This window comes from Suricata suricatta, chromosome 12 (assembly GCF_006229205.1).
Source record: "Suricata suricatta isolate VVHF042 chromosome 12, meerkat_22Aug2017_6uvM2_HiC, whole genome shotgun sequence".
Taxonomy (NCBI): domain Eukaryota; kingdom Metazoa; phylum Chordata; class Mammalia; order Carnivora; family Herpestidae; genus Suricata; species Suricata suricatta.
The window spans coordinates 40,709,382-40,715,400 of record NC_043711.1 but is presented as its reverse complement, the minus strand read 5'-3'; positions in this window follow the sequence as shown (position 1 = coordinate 40,715,400).

Here is a 6,019-nt window from a genome sequence, read left to right as displayed (position 1 = left end):
AAAGGGCGCTGCAGGCAGGAAGACTGGCCGTGGGGGCTGAAAGCTGTCCCTGCCACCCGTGACGTCGTGACTTCTCGCCCTCCGCACACGCTGCGGAGTCCTGGCCTGGTTCCAGCCCCCGGCGTGACATCTCTCCTGCGGGGAAACTGCGACTCAGGTGTTGTTTCCACCGTGCTCTTGACGAAGGGGGCGGGGAGCAAATAGAAATCTGTTTATACAGGGTTAACTCCAATACTTCAAAAGCACACCCGTGAAGGGGCGCCTGGGTGGCTCAGTCGGCTAAGCGTCCTGCTTTGGCTCAGGTCATGACCTCACGGTCGTGGGTTCAAGCCCCGCATCCGGCTCTGTACTGACAGTTAGCTCAGAGCCTAGAACCTGCTTCCTGTTCTGTGTCTCCCGCTCTCTCTGACCCTCCCCTGCTTGCACGGTCTCTCTCTGTCTCTCAAAAGTAAGTTAAAAAAAAAAAAGAAGAAGAAATTTAAAAAAGTACACACATGAAGCTTGGGAAGATGCACCAGTTATTCTGAAGGTAGTTAGAGTTGATATCCAACAATTTTCAGTAGTTTCCATATGTATTCCAAAATTTACACGTATTAATCAGAAGCAAATGCTTGAAATGATGATTCCACAGAATAGAAAAGGGCCTTTGATTGACTGGTAAAGTAAGATAGTCTGAATCAAAAAGAGTGGACTCATGGTGACTTCAACTAAGTACAAATAAGTTATTATATGGCAAAAGAAAAAGTAAGGTTTGCAAAAAGGAGCATATTTCTGTCACAGTAGTGGGGTTGTGACAGGTACGATTTTTGTTTTGGACAATGGACAAAAATTTTCATAATGTATTTTCACCATCATTTTTGCAGCAAAGGAGGAAAGCTGAAAACATCTTTAAATGAATAAAATATCAACATGGTGGCAAGGGGAGGGGTAAGAGAAGCCAGCGGCATTGCTCTACAGAACACAATAATAAATCTGAGATTTAAATAAATGTTCCAAAAATGGGCCTCACTGGAATGTTAAAAGCTAAAATCTCCTAATGAGTGAGACTCCTGAATCCAATTCCGTGTCATCCTCTCTCTGTGCTCAAATCACTTTTGTGGCCTTGGTAGAGTCATTTATGGCTTCTGTCCTCAGTTTCTCTATTTGCAAAATGAGAATGGACCAAATGCTGCCCCAGATTTGTCCTAGTTAGTAATGTCTGTGATATTAATGACAGCATTGCCTTTTACATTGGAGTTAATGACAAGTAGCGTGACAATACATTAGTTAGTGAAGTTAAGATGATCAATCTGGCCAGGTGAAGGGTGAATCCATGACAGAAAAGAAAATGCAGGAAAGAATGACAGGTTGATGGAATGGGTGGAGTGTGGGTGTCAGAGAGAGAGAAGGCGGAGGGTGGGGGGAGCGGAGAGGGTGAAAGCAAGGGTATAGACATATATACATGCTTGATATGGTAGCATTATCAATTTCACTAGAATTTGTAGAATTTCAATAAACTGTGCGTACCTGCAGAAGACATCTCTTTCTCAAGCATCTGGCCTCTAAATAAGGAAGCCCTGACCTGCTCCTGGTCCTTCCCAGAGGTGGCCCCAGAACTGTGATCTGCACCCTGGGTCAAGCAACAACGCTGTGGGCAAGAAAGGACGGGTGTTAAGTGTGGCAAGGTCAGCAGATGTGCCTGGAAGAGCATTAGTTGGTTCTTTCTTCTTTCGTGCACTGTTCCAGGGCCACTGATGCTACCGTCTGCGTATCTTCTACTCCCCATTCTCCTCTTTTTTCTCCTGATCATTCACGTTCATCATCTGCTCTCTCTTTCATTTCATTTCTCCAGAGTCTACCCAGTCATCCAAAGCTCCGTCTTTCAATAGGGATAATAACAAATGATCACTGAACAAAAACATCTAAGCAAGCAGGTTTCTTGGATTATGCCCTGGTTATTAAGACCAAAAAGGAAAACGTGATCACTCACCATTTAGTTTTAATTCCGTAACTTTCTCCTGACACAGAATATCATACTGAGGTCCTCACATTTCTTCTTGCTTGTATGAAATGTGCTCATTGATAAAGAGCTCTGCAAACCAGAGGGAAGGATATGTAATTTTTTGGAAATATTTAAGTTCATAGATGGCTGCCTGGTAGCTCAAGAAGTGACTTTAATAGGACATAATTAAAGCTGGTATTAGATAAGAGAAAATGAGAGTGGAAAAGCCACTGCTCTTTCCATTTCTGGCGTCTGCACTTTATTAGCAGTAAGGGATACACACAGGGAAGAGGAATGTCGGGCTCTTTTCTGGTTCTTTGTGTGCTCTCTCTCTAGTTGTTTTAATGTGTTAAAGGATGGGGCTGCTTTGGTCTAAGCAGTTACTTTTCTCTGGCCTAGATTATTGCAATAGCCTCAGTACTGGTCTCTGGCCTTCCACCCGTGTCCCCTAGAGCTCATTCCTTCTCTGTCTCTTTTTTTAAATGTTTGTTTTTGAGAAAGAAAGAGAGAACACAAGCAGGGGAGGGGGAGAGAGGTAGACAGAAGACCTGAAGTGGGCTCTGCGCTAACAGCAGCGAGCTTGGTGTGGGGTTCATAAACCGGGTCATAAACTTCATGACCTAAGCTGAAGTCACATGTTCAGCTGACTGAACCAGGCACCCCCTACAGCTCATTCTTAACAAAGCAGCCAGAATGACCCCAGGGAAGCACAACTCAGATCATGTGACTCCCCTGCTCAGAACCCTTCCTTCACTCCGCATCACACTGTAAGGCGATTCTTTTTTTTTTCCTAAGTTTTCATTTATTTGGAGAAAGAGAGAGAGACAGAGAGCAAGCACACGTGGGGGAGGGGCAGAAAGAATCCCAAGCAGGCTCCGCACTGTCAGTGCAGAGCCTGATGTGGGGCTTGATCCCATGAATGGCGAGATCATGACCTGAGCCCAAATCGAGAGTTGGACACTTAACCGAATAAGTGACCCAGGTTCCCCTAGAAGCCAATTCTTAGCAGGGGCCCACAAGGCCCTTGTAATGCACAGTGGGCTCCCACATCCTGCTCTGAATCCCCATTACTGCTTTCTCCAAGCTCTCACTACTTTCCATCAACTGGCCTTCCTGTTCCATGAGTAGGTAGGGGCCATTCCTGTCTCAAGGCCTTTGCAGTGGCTGATGTCCTTTCCTGGAGGTCTCTTCCCCCATATAGATGCATGAGTTGCTTCCTTGTATCTTCCAGGACTTTGGTCAAATGTCCTCTCCTTGGGAAGTGCTCCCCAGACTACCTAGTGTCTAATTTCAACTGGACCCCCAGTCTCCCAGCATTCTCTGTCCCCCTCGTCTGCTGTATTTTTCCTTCAAAAGCATTTGTCAGCTTCTAAAATTACTATAAGACTTCATTTAAAAAATTGCCCTCACTCCTCCAAGAACGTACACTCATTGGGAGGTCAGACATCTCTGCCTCTTTTGTTTATTCAAGTATCCCAAATGCCTGACTCAAGGTCTCACACTTAATAAGTGCTCAGAAAATGTTTATTCATGAATGAATACATGAATGAGTGAAATGCAGTCATGCTGCAATGATGTTGTTGACTGACCCTCATTTTGTCTGGGGCAACAGCGTGTGAAGTCCTATGGGATCACCAAGGCTGCAAGAGCCCCCTCCCCTTCCCCATGATCCTTTGCGGCTAGTGGTGGTTGTACAGCACAGCTGTCTGATGTGACTCAGAGAAAGTTTGCTGGGCAGCCATGGGGACATACCGAGAAGGGGACAGCTTCCAGAAAAGATTCCCCTTCATGGTTAAAGGAAGAGATTTCATTCCTGCTCACTCCTGCAAGGATGGAGGTTAGGCTCCAAATGGGTTGATTAATAAAACCAGCCAAAGAGCCAAAAGAGTCTTGAAAGGAAATCACAGATTTCAGAAAAAGCAAAGCTAGATTTACTTGTAGATATGTTCTGTTAGCATTTTAAAAATATGTCTTTACTTTTGAGAGAGAGAAAAATAATGAGAGAGAGCAGGGGAGGGACAGAGAGCGAGGGAAAGAGAGAATCCCAAGGCTCTGTGTTTAGCATATGGAATCCTACTTCGGACTCGAACCAAAGATGATGACCTGCTCTAAGGTTGGATGCCTAACTGACTGAGCCACCAGGGCACCCCACAAATGTCTATTTATTAATGTTCAGAACACTGGAATTACAACATGGGAAAAAGTCTGCAGTGAATGAAGGTTTTTGAATGTGAGCTTCTCCCTCTCCTGTGCCCCCTCCCCTTTGTGGGGCAGCTGTGGAGGAGACCTTGTACAGGATGATGACGACAAGCCCGGGGGAACAGGAACTGTACTGGAACTTTCTGTTCATTCTCCTGACACAGTCCGGGTGAGCAGGCCCTCTGTGCGGTTTCCTGAGAATTTTTAGTTTAGCTCTTTCACTGTGTGTAAAAGCACTGGCTCCGGGCCCTTCCCTCATGATAAGGGATGCAGGGGGAGTGACTGGGGCCTCGCAGCTGGGTGTCCAGGTAGGGAAGAAGGGCAGGGGGTACACATGTCCTACTTCTCAGCTCCAGCCCCTCTGGCCTGCTGGGGAATCTTATGAAGGTCCCCTGGGGGTTACAGCCGTAGAGTGTGCTGGCCCCCAGGTGCTTGGATAGTGGGACAGGCCAGAGTCACAGCCCACAAACATGGCCCAGTGGTGCCCCCTGGCTGACAGCTGGTGCTAAATCTCTGAGGCAATGCCCAACGTGGCCTCCCACAGCTGGACAGCAGCCTCAGGGTAGAGGAGCGCTGGCTGTGCCCACCAGGCAGAGGGTAGCCCCGCCAGTTAGAAAGTGAGGCCTTGATGACTCAAGGAGCAGTGGCAGGTTTGTGTCCCCTCCTTTCTCCTTTCTCCACAGCAGCCCCAGAGCCTGGAGACCTGGCACTGGGCTGACAGGATGGGCCACCGTCCGGAGGTCAGAAGGGCAGCCTCCCCACTGCTGTCTCTCCCTCCTCCCTCCTGCGCACAGAGCAGGGTGGGCAGTGTGGAGCCTCCCCAGGCAGGGGCCACAGCTTACGTTTCAGTTCCCAGGCAAGAGGCCCGGCCACCAGGGAAGGGAATGGGGGAGACCTGACCCCAGGGAGGCTCCGTGCTGCCCTCTGAGGTGATGGAAAAATAGTGGTGTTTTATCCGTTACTATTTATAATTAAGAGATTAATTTGGTGATTTTGGAATCAACAGATTCCAAATATACCTTCCAGCAAAAGCACCTGTAAGTAACACACGTGCCTTGTCCAAGATTCCTTACCTCCTTCTGCGGAGTAGCAGCTCTACCCACCACTCTTAAGAGAGAGGTCAAATATTGGTGACCTCCCAGCTAGACTTATGAGGGCCTGTTTGGTCCTTGTGATATTTTGAGTTTGGGAATTAGTTGGCAACATCTAAAAATGGAAAAACACACATACAAATGTTAATCTCTTTTTAAAACCTAGGAAGTTTGGCAGCGGTCGGTGGGGCTCAGGCACAGGTACGCCCGTCTTGAGATAAGTGGCAGTCACCGCATTTAAATGGACAGCCCTTGTTGGACAGAGACTCCAAGGAGCCAGTCCCGTTCAGATCCTGCCGACACTGTGTTTGCAGCCTCTTGTGTGAGCATGTAGAGACAGAGTGACACCACATCCTGATCTGCCCAGAGAGTCCTGGCCTGTGTCTGATGTGTAATTACTACCAGAGCCCCCTCAGCATCCCCCATCCACTCTCTAAAGTGTGCCGGTTTATACCATGCATCGGATGCCCCGCAATGGAGCTTAGAGCCCTGGGCTGGGGCTTTGAGGGTTCGTCCAGCCATCTGCTCGAGGATTCACATTTACAGTAGGCCTCCCTGGGCAGTAAGGGTCAGAGTCTGTAGCTCTGTGATTCATATACACAAAGGGGATCACTTTCACAAAGTTTCTTTTGGAGTGTTCTTGTGGTGATATCACTAACTTAAACATTGTTTTTAAAATTTTTTTATAGCTCATTTGTTTTTGAGACAGAGAGAGACAGAGCACGAGTCAGGGAGGAGCAGAGAGAGA